The sequence below is a fragment of the Elephas maximus genome, chromosome 8 (genome assembly GCF_024166365.1).
Source record: "Elephas maximus indicus isolate mEleMax1 chromosome 8, mEleMax1 primary haplotype, whole genome shotgun sequence".
Lineage (NCBI taxonomy): Eukaryota > Metazoa > Chordata > Mammalia > Proboscidea > Elephantidae > Elephas > Elephas maximus.
This window is the reverse complement of record NC_064826.1, coordinates 113,532,938-113,547,328: the sequence shown is the minus strand read 5'-3', so window position 1 is coordinate 113,547,328 and position 14,391 is coordinate 113,532,938. Positions and strand designations below refer to the sequence as shown.

General features: G+C 38.6%; 1 protein-coding gene across 3 annotated transcripts in view; it reads right to left on the bottom strand.

Annotated features, from left to right (window-relative positions):
- The window catches only part of ZPBP (zona pellucida binding protein), a 191,562-nt gene that overhangs the window by 143,118 nt on the left and 34,053 nt on the right, over positions 1-14,391 (bottom strand). The window lies entirely within an intron of this gene.

Here is a 14,391-nt window from a genome sequence, read left to right as displayed (position 1 = left end):
AGAGGTGCAAAAATAAATTAAAACTATGAGGATGAAGTAAGAGATGAGGAAAAGAGATCGCAGCTATCAATCTGAAGAAAGATTTGTCACCATATCAAAAAAAGTCCATCAAATAATGAGCAGTGATACTGGAAATAACTGTCACATCTTGATACAAATCTTATAAATTATCATGCTTTTTTTATCCTGATACATCTGTCAGTGTACGTGTGTATGTATATATGTGTGTGTGCACATGTGTATATATATAACAAATATAGATTAAATTTATATATATACCTATGTATATTATGTATATATACACACGTATAAGCACACGTTAGAGATGTGTGATACACACAAATATCACATAGGAAAACTGAACCTGATGGGTCAGAGCTGGAAACTAAAACCAGGCTAATAGTATGAGACTAGGGACAGCACAAGTATATCCTGACTGTAGAAGGAAAAAGAGCTGTTTTCTATCCATATATTTGGTATATATAAAGCTGTTACCTGAGATAGAAGGAAGTCAAGGTGTAAAATAAAATGTCCCCCGAATGCTCTTAAAAACTTCAGAAGAAGGCTCCAAATCCAGTAGCAGTACATAAACACACATGCACACGCACACACACATAACTCAGGTTCAAGGTGAACAGATGTGCACAACAGAGTTAACACTGCTGACTTGAGACTACCATCTTTAGAAGTGGTTGCTTAAGATTGGCCCTTGGTTGATATCCAGGAACTGGACTGAGAAAGAGTTCCCTACAATGATATGATTCTCCCTAAGTGGTAAGATTTCTTTCTCACCTGGGGCACTGAACATGTGCTTTCCTTCTGGGACTCTGGAGTTTTTATAGTTGCTAGGCAGAGGGTGCCTACCTGACTAACAAACCCATTGTCATCGAGCTACCAATAAAGACATTGGGTGCTTTTCACTGCTAGACAAAGGAGCAGGTGTAGTGTAAATCCCTGTGGGAAAGATAGAGCACAAGAAGTCTGCACATAGATTTCTGATACTGTTGTGTATCCTTTCACCTTAGCCGTGAGTACAAATATAGGCTGAATCCCATGAGTCCTTGCAGTGAATGAACAAATATGTAGGTGGTGTTGGGGACCCCTGAAATAGATTAAAAACTAAAATTCCCAGATTAAAATGAGAAGTTTTAAAAGGAAAAAGGATTTCTTTACATTCTTAAAAATTACTAAAGACTACCAAAAGACCTTTTGTATGGGTTGCATCTATCAATATTTATAGTATTAGAACATAAGACTGAGAAAATTTAAAAATATTTACTAATTCATTTTAAAATAACAATAATAAACCCATTACATATAATAGCATAAAATGTTAGCTATGACATAATCGACAAGGGTCTAATTTTAAAACTTACAGAAAACTTCAACACCTCACCAACAAAAAGTCAAACAATCCAATTAAAAAATGGGCAAAGGCATTCCTGATAAAAACTCTCAATAAAATAGGAATAGAAAGGAAATCCCTTGACATAAAAGAGGGCATTTATACAAAACCAACAGCCAACATCACTCTCAACAGAGAGTGGATGAAAGCATTCCCCCTGAGAATGGGAGCAAGACAAGGATGCCCTTAATCACCACTCCTACTTAACATTGTTGTGCTGGAAGTCCTAGCTAGAGCGACAAGGCAAGAAAAAGAAATGAAGGGCATCCAAATCAGAAGGGAAGAAGTAAAACCATCCCTATTTGCAGATGATATGATACTATACATAGAGGACCACAGGGATTCCACAAGAAAACTACTGGAACTAACAGACAAATTCGGCTCAATAGCAGAATACAAGATCAACATAAAAAAATCAGCTGGATTCCTATACACCAAAAAAAAAGAACTTCAAAAAGGAAATCAAGAAAACAACACCATTTTTAATAGCCCCTAAAGAAATAAAAGATTTAGGAATAAACCTAACCAGGGATTAAAAAAAAAAAAAAAGACCTATACAAAGAAAATCACAAAACACTATTGCAAGAGACCTACATAAATGGAAAAACATACCACACGCTTGGACAGTAAGACTCAACACTGTGAAAACATCAACTCTGCCCAAAGTGATCTATAGGTATAAAGCAATCCCAATACACATACCAACAGCATTCTTTAACAAATGGAAAAACTAATCACCAACTTTATATAGAAAGAGCAAAGCATTACTGAAGAAAAAGAACAAAGTAGGAGGACTCACACTACCTGATCTCAGAACCTACTACATAGCCATGGTAGTCAAAACAGCTTGGTACTGGTACAACAACAGACATATAGACCAATGGAAAAAAACTGAGATCACAGATGTAAATCCACCCACCTATGGTCACCTTTTCTTTGACAAAGGACTCAAGTCCATTAAATGGAGAAAAGACAGTCTTTTTAACAAACGGTGTTGGCAAATCAAGACATCCATCTGTAAAAAAAAGAAACAGGGCCCATACCTTACACCATACACAAAAAGGATCAAAGACCTAAATATAAACCTAAAACAATAAAGATCACAGACGAAAAAATACGGACAATGCTACATGCCCTGATAACATGGCATAAATACAAAACAAACCATAACTAACAATATACAAACCCCAGAAGATAAACAAGATAACCGGGAGCACCTAAAAATTGTACACTTGTACTCATCAAAAGACTTCACCAAAAGAATAAAAAGAGAAACTATAGACGGGGGGAAAAAAATGGGCTACAACATTTCACCCAAAGGTCTAATCTCTAAAATTTATAGAATACTTCAACACCTCAACAACAGAAAGAAAAAATAATCCAATTAAAAAATGGGCAAAGGATATGAACAGACACTTCATTAAAGAAGACATTCAGGCAGCTATTAGACACATGAGGAAATGCTCAGGATCATTAGCCACTAGAAAAATGCAAATCAAAACTACAATGAGATAACTAGCTCACCCCAACATTACTGGAACTAATCAAAAAAAAAAAAAAATGTTGGAGAAGCTGCAGGGAGACTGAAACTCTTTTTTTTTTTTTAAGTGTAAATTGAGTACTTTTTTTTATATATAATTTTTATTGAGCTTCAAGTGAATGTTTACAAATCAAGTCAGTCTGTCACATATAAGTTTATATACACCTTACTCCATACTCCCACTTGCTCTCCCCCTAATGAGTCAGCCCCTCCAGTCTCTCCTTTCGTGACAATTTTGTCAGCCTCCAACCCTCTCTACCCTTCCATCCCCCCTCCAGACAGGAGATGCCAACACAGTCTCAAGTGTCCACCTGATACAAATAGCTCACTCTTCATCAGCATCTCTCTCCTACCCACTGTCCAGTCCCTTTCAAGTTTGATGAGTTGTCTTCGGGAATGGTTCCTGTCCTGGGCCAACAGAAGGTTTGGGGACCATGACCGCCGGGATTCCTCTAGTCTCAGTCAGACCATTAAGTATGGTCTTTTTGTGAGAATTTGGGGTCTGCATCCCACTGATCTCCCGCTCCTTCAGGGGTTCTCTGTTATGCTCCATGGCAGGGCAGTCTTCGGTTGTGGCTGGGCACCAACTAGTTCTTCTGGTCTCAGGATGATGTAAGTCTCTGGTTCATGTGGCCCTTTCTGTCTCTTGGGCTCTTAGTTATCGTGTGACCTTGGTGTTCTTCATTCTCTTTTGATCCAGGTGGGTTGAGACCAATTGATGCATCTTAGATGGCCGCTTGTTAGCATTTAAGACCCCAGATGCCACCTTTCAAAGTGGGATGCAGAATGTTTTCATAATAGAATTATTTTGCCAGTTGACTTAGAAGTCCCCTTAAGCCATAGTCCCCAAACCCCCGCCCTTGCTCCGCTGACCTTCAAAGCATTCAGTTTATCTCAGAAACTTCTTTGCTTTTGGTCCAGTCCAGTTGAGCTGACCTTCCATGCATTGAGTAACGTCCTTCCCTTCACCTAAAGCAGTTCTTATCTACTAACTAATCAGTAAAAAACCCTCTCCCACCCTCCCTCCCTCCCCCCCTCGTAACCACAAAAGAATGTGTTCTTCTCAGTTTATACTATTTCTCAAGATCTTATAACAGTGGTCTTACACAATATTTGTCCTTTTGCCTCTGACTAATTCCGCTCAGCATAATGCCTTCCAGGGTCCTCCATGTTATGAAATGTTTCACAGATTCGTCACTGTTCTTTATCGATGCGTAGTATTCCATTGTGTGAATATACCACAATTTATTTACCCATTCATCCGTTGATGGACACCTTGGTTGCTTCCAGCTTTTTGCTATTGTAAACAGAGCTCCAATAAACATGGGTGTGCATGTATCTCTTCGTGTGAAGGCTCTTATTTCTCTAGGGTGTATTCCGAGGAGTGGGATTTCTGGGTTGTATGGAAGTTCTATTTCTAACTTTTTAAGGAAATGCCAGATAGATTTACAAAGTGGTAGTACCATTTTACATTCCCACCAGCAGTGGATAAGAGTTCCAATCTCTCCGCAGCCTCTCCAACATTTATTATTTTGTGTTTTTTGGATTAATGCCAGCCTTGCTGGAGTGAGATGGAATCTCATCGTAGTTTTAATTTGCATTTCTCTAATGGCTAATGATTGAGAGCATTTTCTCATTTATCTGTTAGCTGCCTGAATATCTTTGTTAGTGAAGTGCGAGTTCATATCCTTTGCCCACTTCTTGATTGGGTTGTTTGTCTTTTTGTGGTTGAGTTTTGACAGAATCATATAGATTTTAGAGATCAGATGCTGGTCGGAGATGTCATAGCTGAAAATTCTTTCCCAGTCTGTAGGTGGTCTTTTTACTCTTTTGGTGAAGTCTTAAGATGAGCATAGGTGTTTGATTTTTAGGACCTCCCAGTTATCTCGTTTCTCTTCGTCATTTTTGGTAATGTTCTGTATTCTGTTTATGCCTTGTATTAGGGCTCCTAACGTTATCCCTATTTTTTCTTCCATTATCTTTATCGTTTTAGTCTTTATGTTTAGGTCTGTGATCCACTTGGAGTTAGTTTTTCTGCATGGTGTGAGGTATGGGTCCTGTTTCATTTTTTTGCAAATGGATATCCAGTTATGCCAGCACCATTTGTTAAAAAGACTATCTTTTCCCCAATTAACTGACACTGGGCCTTTGTCAAATATCAGCTGCTCATATACAGATGGATTTATATCTGGGTTCTCAATTCTGTTTCATTGGTCTATGTGCCTGTTGTTGTACCAGTACCAGGCTGTTTTGACTACTGTGGCTGTATAATAGGTTCTGAAATAAGGTAAAGTGAGGCCTCCCACTTTCTTCTTCTTTTTCAGAAATGCTTTACTTATCCGAAGCTTCTTTCCCTTCCATATGAAGTTGGTGATTTGTTTCTCCATCACATTAAAAGATGACATTGGAATTTGGATTGGAAGTGCATTGTATGCATAGATGGCTTTTGGTAGAATAGACATTTTTACTATGTTAAGTCTTCCTATCCATGAGCAAGGTATGTTTTTCCACTTAAGTAGGTCCTTTTCAGTTTCTTGTAGTAGTACTTTGTAGTTTTCTTTGTATAGGTCTTTTACATCTTTGGTAAGATTTATTCCCAAGTATTTTATCTTCTTGGGGCCTACTGAGAATGGTATTGATTTGGTGATTTCCTCTTCGATGTTCTTTTTGTTGATGTAGAGGAATCCAAGTGAATTTTGTATGTTTATCTCATAACCTGAGACTCTGCCAAACTCTTCTATTAGTTGCAGTAGTTTTCTTGAGAATTCCTTAGGGTTTTGTGTGTATAAGATCATGTCACCTGCAAATAGAGATAATTTGACTTCCTCCTTGCCAATCCAGATGCCCTTTATTTCTTTGTCTAGCCTAATTGCCCTGGCTAGGACTTCAAGTACGATGTTGAATAAGAGCGGTGATAAAGGGCATCCTTGTCTGGTTCCCGTTCTCAAGGGAAATGCTTTCAGGCTCTCTCCATTTAGGGTGATGTTGGCTAAATAGAGGCCCTTTTTTATGTTGAGGAATTTTCCTTCAATTCCTATTTTGGTGAGAGTTTTTATCATAAATGGGTGTTGGACTTTGTCAAATGCCTTTTCTGCATCAATTGATAAGATCGTGTGGTTTTTTCTTTTGTTTTATTTATATGCTGGATTACATTAATGGTTTTTCTAATATTAAACTAGCCTTGCATACCTGGTATAAATCCCACTTGGTCATGGTGGGTTACTTCTTTGATATGTTGTTGAATTCTATTGGCTAGAATTTTGTTAAGGATTTTTGCATCTATGTTCATGAGGGATATAGGTGTGTAATTTTCTTTTTTTGTGATGTCTTTACCTAGTTTTGGTATCAGCGATATGGTGGCTTCATAGAATGAGTTAGGTAGTATTCCGTCATTTTCTATGCTTTGAAATACCTTTAGTAGTAATGGTGTTAACTCTTCTCTGAAAGTTGGTAGAACTCTGCAGTGAAGCAGTCCGGGCCAGGGCTTTTTTTTTGTTGGGAGTTTTTTGATTACCGTTTCAATCTCTTTTTTTGTTATGGGTCTATTTTGTTGTTCTACTTCTGCTTGTGTTAGTTTAGGTAGGTAGTGTTTTTCCAGGAATTCATCCATTTCTTCTAGGTTTGCAAATTTGTTAAGAGTACAATTTTTCGTAATACTCTGATATGACTCTTTTAATTTCAGTTGAGTCTTTTGTGATGTGGCCCATCTCGTTTCTTATTCGGGTTATTTGTTTCCTTTCCTGTATTTCTTTAGTCATTCTGGCCAATGGTTTATCAATCTTGTTAATTTTTTCAAAGAACCAGCTTTTGGCTTTGTTAATTCTTTCAATTGTTTTTCTGTTCTCTAATTCATTTAGTTCCGCTCTAATTTTTATTATTTGTTTTCTTCTGGTGCCTGATGGATTCTTTTGTTGCTCACTTTCTATTTGTTCAAGTTGTAGGGACAGTCTCTGATTTTGGCTCTTTCTTCTTTTCGTATGTGTGCATTTATCGATATAAATTGGCCTCTGAGCACGGCTTTTGCTGTGTCCCAGAGGTTTTGATAGGAAGTATTTTCATTCTCATTGCATCCTATGAATTTCTTTATTCCCTCCTTAATGTCTTCTATAACCCAGTCTTTTTTCAGGAGGGTATTGTTCAGTTTCCAACTATTTGATTTCTTTTCCCTAATTTTTCTGTTATTGATTTCCACTTTTATGGCATTCTGGTCTGAGAAGATGCTTTGTAATATTTTGATGTTTTGGATTCTGCAAAGGTTGGTTTTATGAGCTAATATCTGGTCTATTCTAGAGAACGTTCCATGTGCGCTAGAAAAAAAAGTATACTTTGCAGCAGTTGGGTGGAGAGTTCTATGTAAGTCAATGAGGTCAAGTTGGTTGATTGTGGCAATTAGGTCTTCCATGTCTCTATTGAGCTTCTTACTGGATGTCCTGTCCTTCTCTGAAAGTGGTGTGTTGAAGGCTCCTACTATAATTGTGGAGATGTCTATCTCACTTTTCAGTTCTGTTAAAATTTGTTTTATGTATCTTGCAGCCCTGTCATTGGGTGCATAAATATTTAATATGGTTATATCTTCCTGGTCAGTTGTCCCTTTAATCATTATGTAGTGTCCTTCTTTATCCTTTGTGGTGGATTTAACTTTAAAGTCTACTTTGTCAGAAATTAATATTGCTACTCCTGCTCTTTTTTGCCTACTGTTTGCTTGATGTATTTTTTTCCATCCTTTGAGTTTTAGTTTGTTTGTATCTCTAAGTCTAAGGTGTGTCTCTGGTAGGCAGCACATAGACGGATCGTGTTTCTTTATCCAGTCTGAGACTCTCTGTCTCTTTATTGGTGCATTTAGTCCATTTACATTCAGCGTAATTACAGATAAGTATGTGTTTAGTGCTGTCATTTTGATGCCTTTTTATGTGTGTTGTTGACAATTTCATTTTTCCACTTACTTTTTTGTGCTGAGACGTTTTTCGTTGTAAATTGTGTGTTCCTCATTTTTATAGTATTTGACTTTATGTTTGCTGAGTCGTTACGTTTTTCTTGGTTTTTATTTTGAGTTATGGACTTGTTATACCTCTTTGTGGTTACCTTAATATTTACCCCTATTTTTCTAAGTAAAAACCTAACTTGTACTGTCCTACATCGCCTTGTATCCCTCTCCATATGGCAGTTCTATGCCACCTGTATTTAGTCCCTCTTTCTGATTATTGTGATCTTTTACATATTGACTTCAATGATTCCCTGTTTTGAGCGTTTTTTTCTTTTTTTAAATTAATCTTAATTTGTTTTGTGATTTCCCCATTTGAGTTGATATCAGGATGTTCTGTTCTGTGACCTTGTGTTATGCTGGTATCTGATATTAGTGGTTTTCTGACCAATTTCCTTTAGTATTTCTTGTAGCTTTGGTTTGGTTTTTGCAAATTCTCTAAGCTTCTGTTTATCTGTAAATATCTTAATTTCGTCTTCATATTTCAGAGAGAGTTTTGCTGGATATATGATCCTTGGTTGGCAGTTTTTCTCCTTCAGTGCTCTGTATATGTCATCCCCTTGCCTTCTTGCCTGCATGGTTTCTGCCGAGTAGTCTGAACTTATTCTTATTGATTCTCCTTTGTAGGAGACCTTTCTTTTATCCCTGGCTGCTTTTAAAATTTTCTCTTTATCTTTGGTTTTGGCAAGTTTGATGATAATATGTCTGGGTGTTTTTCTTTTTGGATCAATCTTAAATGGGGTTCGATGAGCATCTTGGATGGATATCCTTTTGTCTCTCATGATGTCGGGGAAGTTTTCTGTCAGCAGATCTTCAACTATTCTCTCTGTGTTTTCTGTCCTCCCTCCCTGTTTTGGGACTCCAATCACACGCAAGTTATTCTTCTTGATAGAGTCCCATATGATTCTTAGGGTTTCTTCATTTTTTTAAATTCTTTTATCGGATTTTTTTTCAGCTATGTCGGTGTTAATTCCCCGGTCCTCCAGAGTTCCCACTCTTCATTCTAATTTCTTGAGTCTGCTCCTCTGACTTCCTATTGCGTTGTCTAATTCTGTAATTTTATTGTTAATCTTTTGGATTTCTGAATGCTGTCTCTCTATGGATTCTTGCAAATTATTAATTTTTCCACTATGTCCTTGAATAATCTTTTTGAGTTCTTCAACTGCTTTATCAGTGTGTTCCTTGGCTTTTCTGTAAAAAAAGTAGCTTGCCTTATTTCATTTCTGAGGTCATCCCGATGTCTTGAAGCATTCTGTAAATTAGTTTTTTATATTCTGTATCTGGCAATTCCAGGATTGTATCTTCATTTGGGAAAGATTTTGATTCTTTCGTTTGGGGGGTTATAGAAGCAGTCATGGTCTGCTTCTTTATGTGGTTTGATATCGACTGCTGTCTCCGAGCCATCACTAAGATATTGTAGTGATTTATTCTATATTTGCTCACTGAGTCTTATCTTGTTTTGTTTTCTTTCAATATACGTAGACGGGCTACTAGATTGCGCTGTCTTGATTGTTGTAGCCCTTGACTCACTTATGGCCTATTACCAGCTGGCTTGGGCTGTTACCAGATATATATGCCTGAGTCTATTCACTATTCTTGAGTAGAATCTGATTTTGGGTCATCAAGTGTGCGATGCAGACTGTCACCTATCCACCTTGAGAAGTAGTGGTGCTAGTTTTGTGCACCAGATTCTAGTAGCAGCTGGGGTTCACACTCCAGCAGGGGCAGGATGCTGACAGTCTTCCCCCAAGTGCCAGTGAGGTAGGTGTGACTCTATTCCTAAAGCACCTTGGTTCGTGGGCTCTGCAGCTGTACCTTAGGCCCCCAATGCAAGTACCTCTACAGATTGGTAGGTGTCACCTTCCTTAGACCCCTAAGGCAGGAGGCTAGGTGGTCTGGGGGGAGCTTCAGCCCTCAGTTCCCTGTTGTGGGTCAGTGAGGTCTCTGTTGAATACGCAGAGATATCAGACCTGGGAAACTTGTCTTTCCAGTAAATCCGCTAAAACAATTGCAGTCAGATCCCTATCAGAAATGCCTTTGCATTATAATAGCCACCTTGTTTCCTGTAGGGATGAAAGCCCAAGACTGTGGATCACATATGCTTGGCTGGAGCTGGTTCTGTGTTTTTAGTCCAATTAGGGAAGAATTTTTGGTCCCTAGGTTTTTTGTGGTTGCTTCTCTCAGGCCAGAAGAATGGGTTAGGAAAAGACAAATAAAAAAAAAGGAAAAGAAAAACCGTGGAGCAGTTCTCCCTCTGGCTCTGGAAATTCCAATGTTAACAAAGCCGCCTGGGAAGGGGAGGGGAGTGTTCAGATAAATAGGAGAGAGTAGCACCCCAGAATATAGACAAAGTTACTTATCTTGCTTGGGATGACTGTTTCATCTGAGATTCCCGAGGGGCGCCTCGCCTGTGTGCGCTGGCTGGGTAGAGATTGCCCCTGAGGGTCAGGCCTGCATCCCATGCTTGCGCTGTCTCAGAAGCCGCGGTCAGTTCCTCCGCTGCCAGTCCAAAGCCCAGCGTCAAGGTTCCCCAGCCAGGACACTGCACTCCCGGCTCCAAAAACAGTCGCTGCCTCCCGGTGACTTCTCCTCCTGTCAGCCACGTCGCTGCACCGCCTGTGTGCACTGGCTGCGCTTCCCCCGAAGTCAGTTCAGGGGACTGGGGCTGCACCCCATGTTTGCACCGTCACAGGATGCCGTGCTCAGCCACCTTGCACCCAGTCCAAAGCCGGCGCCAAGGTTCCCCGGCTGGGACGCCGCACTCCCGGCTCTGAAACCAGTCGCTGCCTCCTGGCGACTTCTCCTCCCGCCAGCAGCATTGCCGCACCACCTGCACGGACCAGCTGGGCCCCCTCCCGAGGTCAGTTCAGGGGGTAGGGCTGCACCCCGTGTTTGCGCCGTCACAGGATGCCCGTGCTCAGCTTCCCTGCACCCAGTCCAAAGCCCGGCACCAAGGTTTCCTGACTGGGACGCTGGCTCCAGGCTCCAAAAACAGTCACTGCTTCCCCGTAGTTGTTCGTTCTCGGTCTCTGTCACTCAGGTCAACTCTTTAAATCTGTGTTTGTTGGTCAGGGTTCGTAGATTGTCATGTATGTGATCGATTCACTTGTTTTTCCGAGTCTTTGTTGCAAGAGGGATCCAAGGTAGCATCTACCTAGTCAGCCATCTTGGCCCCGCCTCTCGAGACTGGAACTCTCATCCACTACAGATGGATATGTAAAATGGTACAAACCACTGTAGAAAATGATATGGCATCTCCTTAAAAAGCTGGAAATAGAAATATCACATGATCCAGCAATCCCACTTCTAGGAATATATCCTAGAAAAATAAGAGCCATCACATGAACAGACATATGCACACCCATTTCACTGCCGCATTATTCACAATAGCTAAAAGATGGAAACAACCTAAGTGCCCATCAACAGATGAGTAGATAAAAAAAAATTACGGTACATACGCACAGTGGAATACTATGCAATGATAAAGAACAGTGACAAATCCACAAAACATCTCACAACATGGATAATCTGCAGAGCATTATGCTGAGTGAAATGAATCAATAAATCACAGAAGGACAAATATCATATGAGTCCACTATTATAAAAACCCAAGAAAAGGTTTATACAAGGAAAAAAAAAATCTTTGATGGTTATGAAAGAAGGGAGCAGATAAGAAATCACTAACTAGATAGTAGACAAGTGTTAACTTTGATGAAGGGAATGACAGCCCACAATATGGGGAAAGTCAGTACAGCTTAATCAAGGCAAAGTCATAGAAGCTTCCTAGATAAATCCAAACACCTTGAGGAATCAAGTTGCCAGGGTTGAGGGCTGGGGACCATGGTCTTGAGGGACATCTAGGACAAATGGCATAACACAGTTCATAAAGAAAATGTTCTATATCCTACTTTGGTGAGTAGTGTCTGAGGTCTTAAAAGCTTGCAAGCAGCCATCTCAGATTTGTCTATTGGTTCCATCCTGTCTGGAGCAAAGGAGAATGAAGAAAATCAAAGACATAAGGAAAACATTAGCCTAAAGGACAAATGGACCACATAAACCACAGCCTCCACCAGCCTGACCCTAGAAGCCTGGCTACCACCATGGACCGCTCTGACAAGGATTACAACAGAGGCTCCCAGACACAGCAAGAGAAAAATGCAGAACAAAATTCAAATTCACAAGAAAAAAAAAAAAAAACAGACTTTGGTCTGACAGAGACTGGAGGAATCCCTGAGACAACCTTCTGAACTAGAACTAAAGCCATTCTCAGAGGCCACCTTCTAGTCAAACCATAGACAAACCCATAAAATAAACAATAACACCAGAGAGGATCATGTTCCTCAGAATCAATTATCTGAACTCCAAAGGCGACATTTGCCCAAAAGCAAAGATAAGAAAGTGGAAGGGATAGAAAATCAGAATGAAGGGAAATGGAGAACCTAGGATGGAAATGAAGAGTGCTGACACATTGTGTGGAATGAAACCAATGTTATCAGACACTTAATGTACAAAATATTGAATAGGAAACTAATTTGCTGTGTACATTTTCACCTAATGCACAATAAAAAACAAAATCCCTTAAAATCCAACAATAAACAATTGATTACAAAATATGCAGATCTGAACACAAACCTCACAAAAGAATATAGACAGATGGCAAGGAAGCAAATGAAAAGATGCTCAACATCATATGTCATTAAGGAATTGCAAATCAAAACAAAAATGAAATATCACTATACACCTATTAACCAAAAACTAAAAACCAAACCCACTGCTGTCGAGTGGATTCCGACTCTTAGTGACCCTATGACACCCTTATTAGAATGGCTAAAACCCAAAACATTGACAACATTAAATATTACTGAGGATGTGGAGCAATGGGAATTCTCCTTCATTGCTGATCGGAATGCAAAATGGCATAGCCACCTGAGAAGACCGTTTGGCAATTGCTTACAAAACTAAACATTGGCTTACCACTTGATCCAGCAATTGGATTCCTAAGTTATTTACATAAATAAGGAGAAAACATATGTCCACATAAAAAAAACTGCACTCAAATGTTTATAGCAGCTTTATGCATAAACTGCCAAAATTGGAAGCAACCAAGATGTCCTTCCTTCAATAGGTGAATGAATAAACAAACTGGTACCTCCATACAAGTATTATTCAGCAAAAAAAAAAGGCACTAAATTGCACATGTGAGGAATGTTGAAATTGCAAATATTTAACACTAAATGTTTAATAATAAAGTATAATAATATAACAATAGTACATCAATATTATCAGTTGTTACAAATGAACCACAGGAACACAAGGTGTTAACAGAAGAAACAATGTGCAGGAGGAAGGTGATAATACGGGAACTCGATATACTCTCTGCACAACTTTTCTGTAAACCTAAACCTAATCTAAAAAATATGTATGACAGGGAACCATAGTTTCTGGGGACAAAGAAAAAAAAAAGGAGAAAAATAAAAAATCATATATTAAAATAAAGTTTGTTTTATATATGATGTAATTATAAATGATTTCATTTTTTTCTTATAAGCCAGGGAAATACCCTGCTCAGCACACAGAAGTCAAAAAGAAAAAAATACCACATGTGGATTATATAAAATTTTTAAATTACTTAGGGTAAAAAATCTCCATAAGCTAAACCAAAAATCAAAAACAATAGAATATAACATATCTGACAAAAAATTAATATCCACACAGCTCTGTATCTACACATCTACATCTCTTACTAGACATAAAGACACGCACACAGCTTGTGTAAACAGCAAAATTCGAATAACCCACCAATAATAAAAAAGCATATTAAAACCATGAAATACCATAATTAACTCATCAGAATGACAAAAATTCAAAAGGCAACATTAAGAGAGTTTTGGGAACTGAGGTTCTCAAATACTATGGCAGGTGTGCAAATTGATACATTAGCTGTAGGGCAGATGAAAGAATCTATCAAAATAATACTGTGAATACTCTGTAGAAGATTTTGCCTTATAGAATTCATCTCACAGAAATGCCAGGAAATAATCTTACAGAATATATATAGTATGTGTGTGTGTTTAATGTTCAATACAGTACTATTTGGAACAGGAAATAATTGAAACAAACTAAATGGCCATCAATAGATGAACGGTCAAATAAAAACTGGAATACCATGTAGCCATTAAAAAGATTAAAGAGGTCCTCTGAATTATATGATTTGTTTTTAAGCACAAAAAGAGCAGGTCAGTGTTTATTAAAGGGTATTTTATCTTACTTGCATTTATATCACAGTGGTATATAGCAGGACATAAAGCATAAGAGTATTGACTCTAGGACCACAATTCCTGGGCTCAAATCTGGGTTCCCTCACATTCTAGCTGTGTGGCCTTGAGCAAGTCACTTAAACTCTCTGAACCTTAGTTTTCTTATCTATAAGAGACAAATAATAGCAGTACTTATTTCACAAGGTTG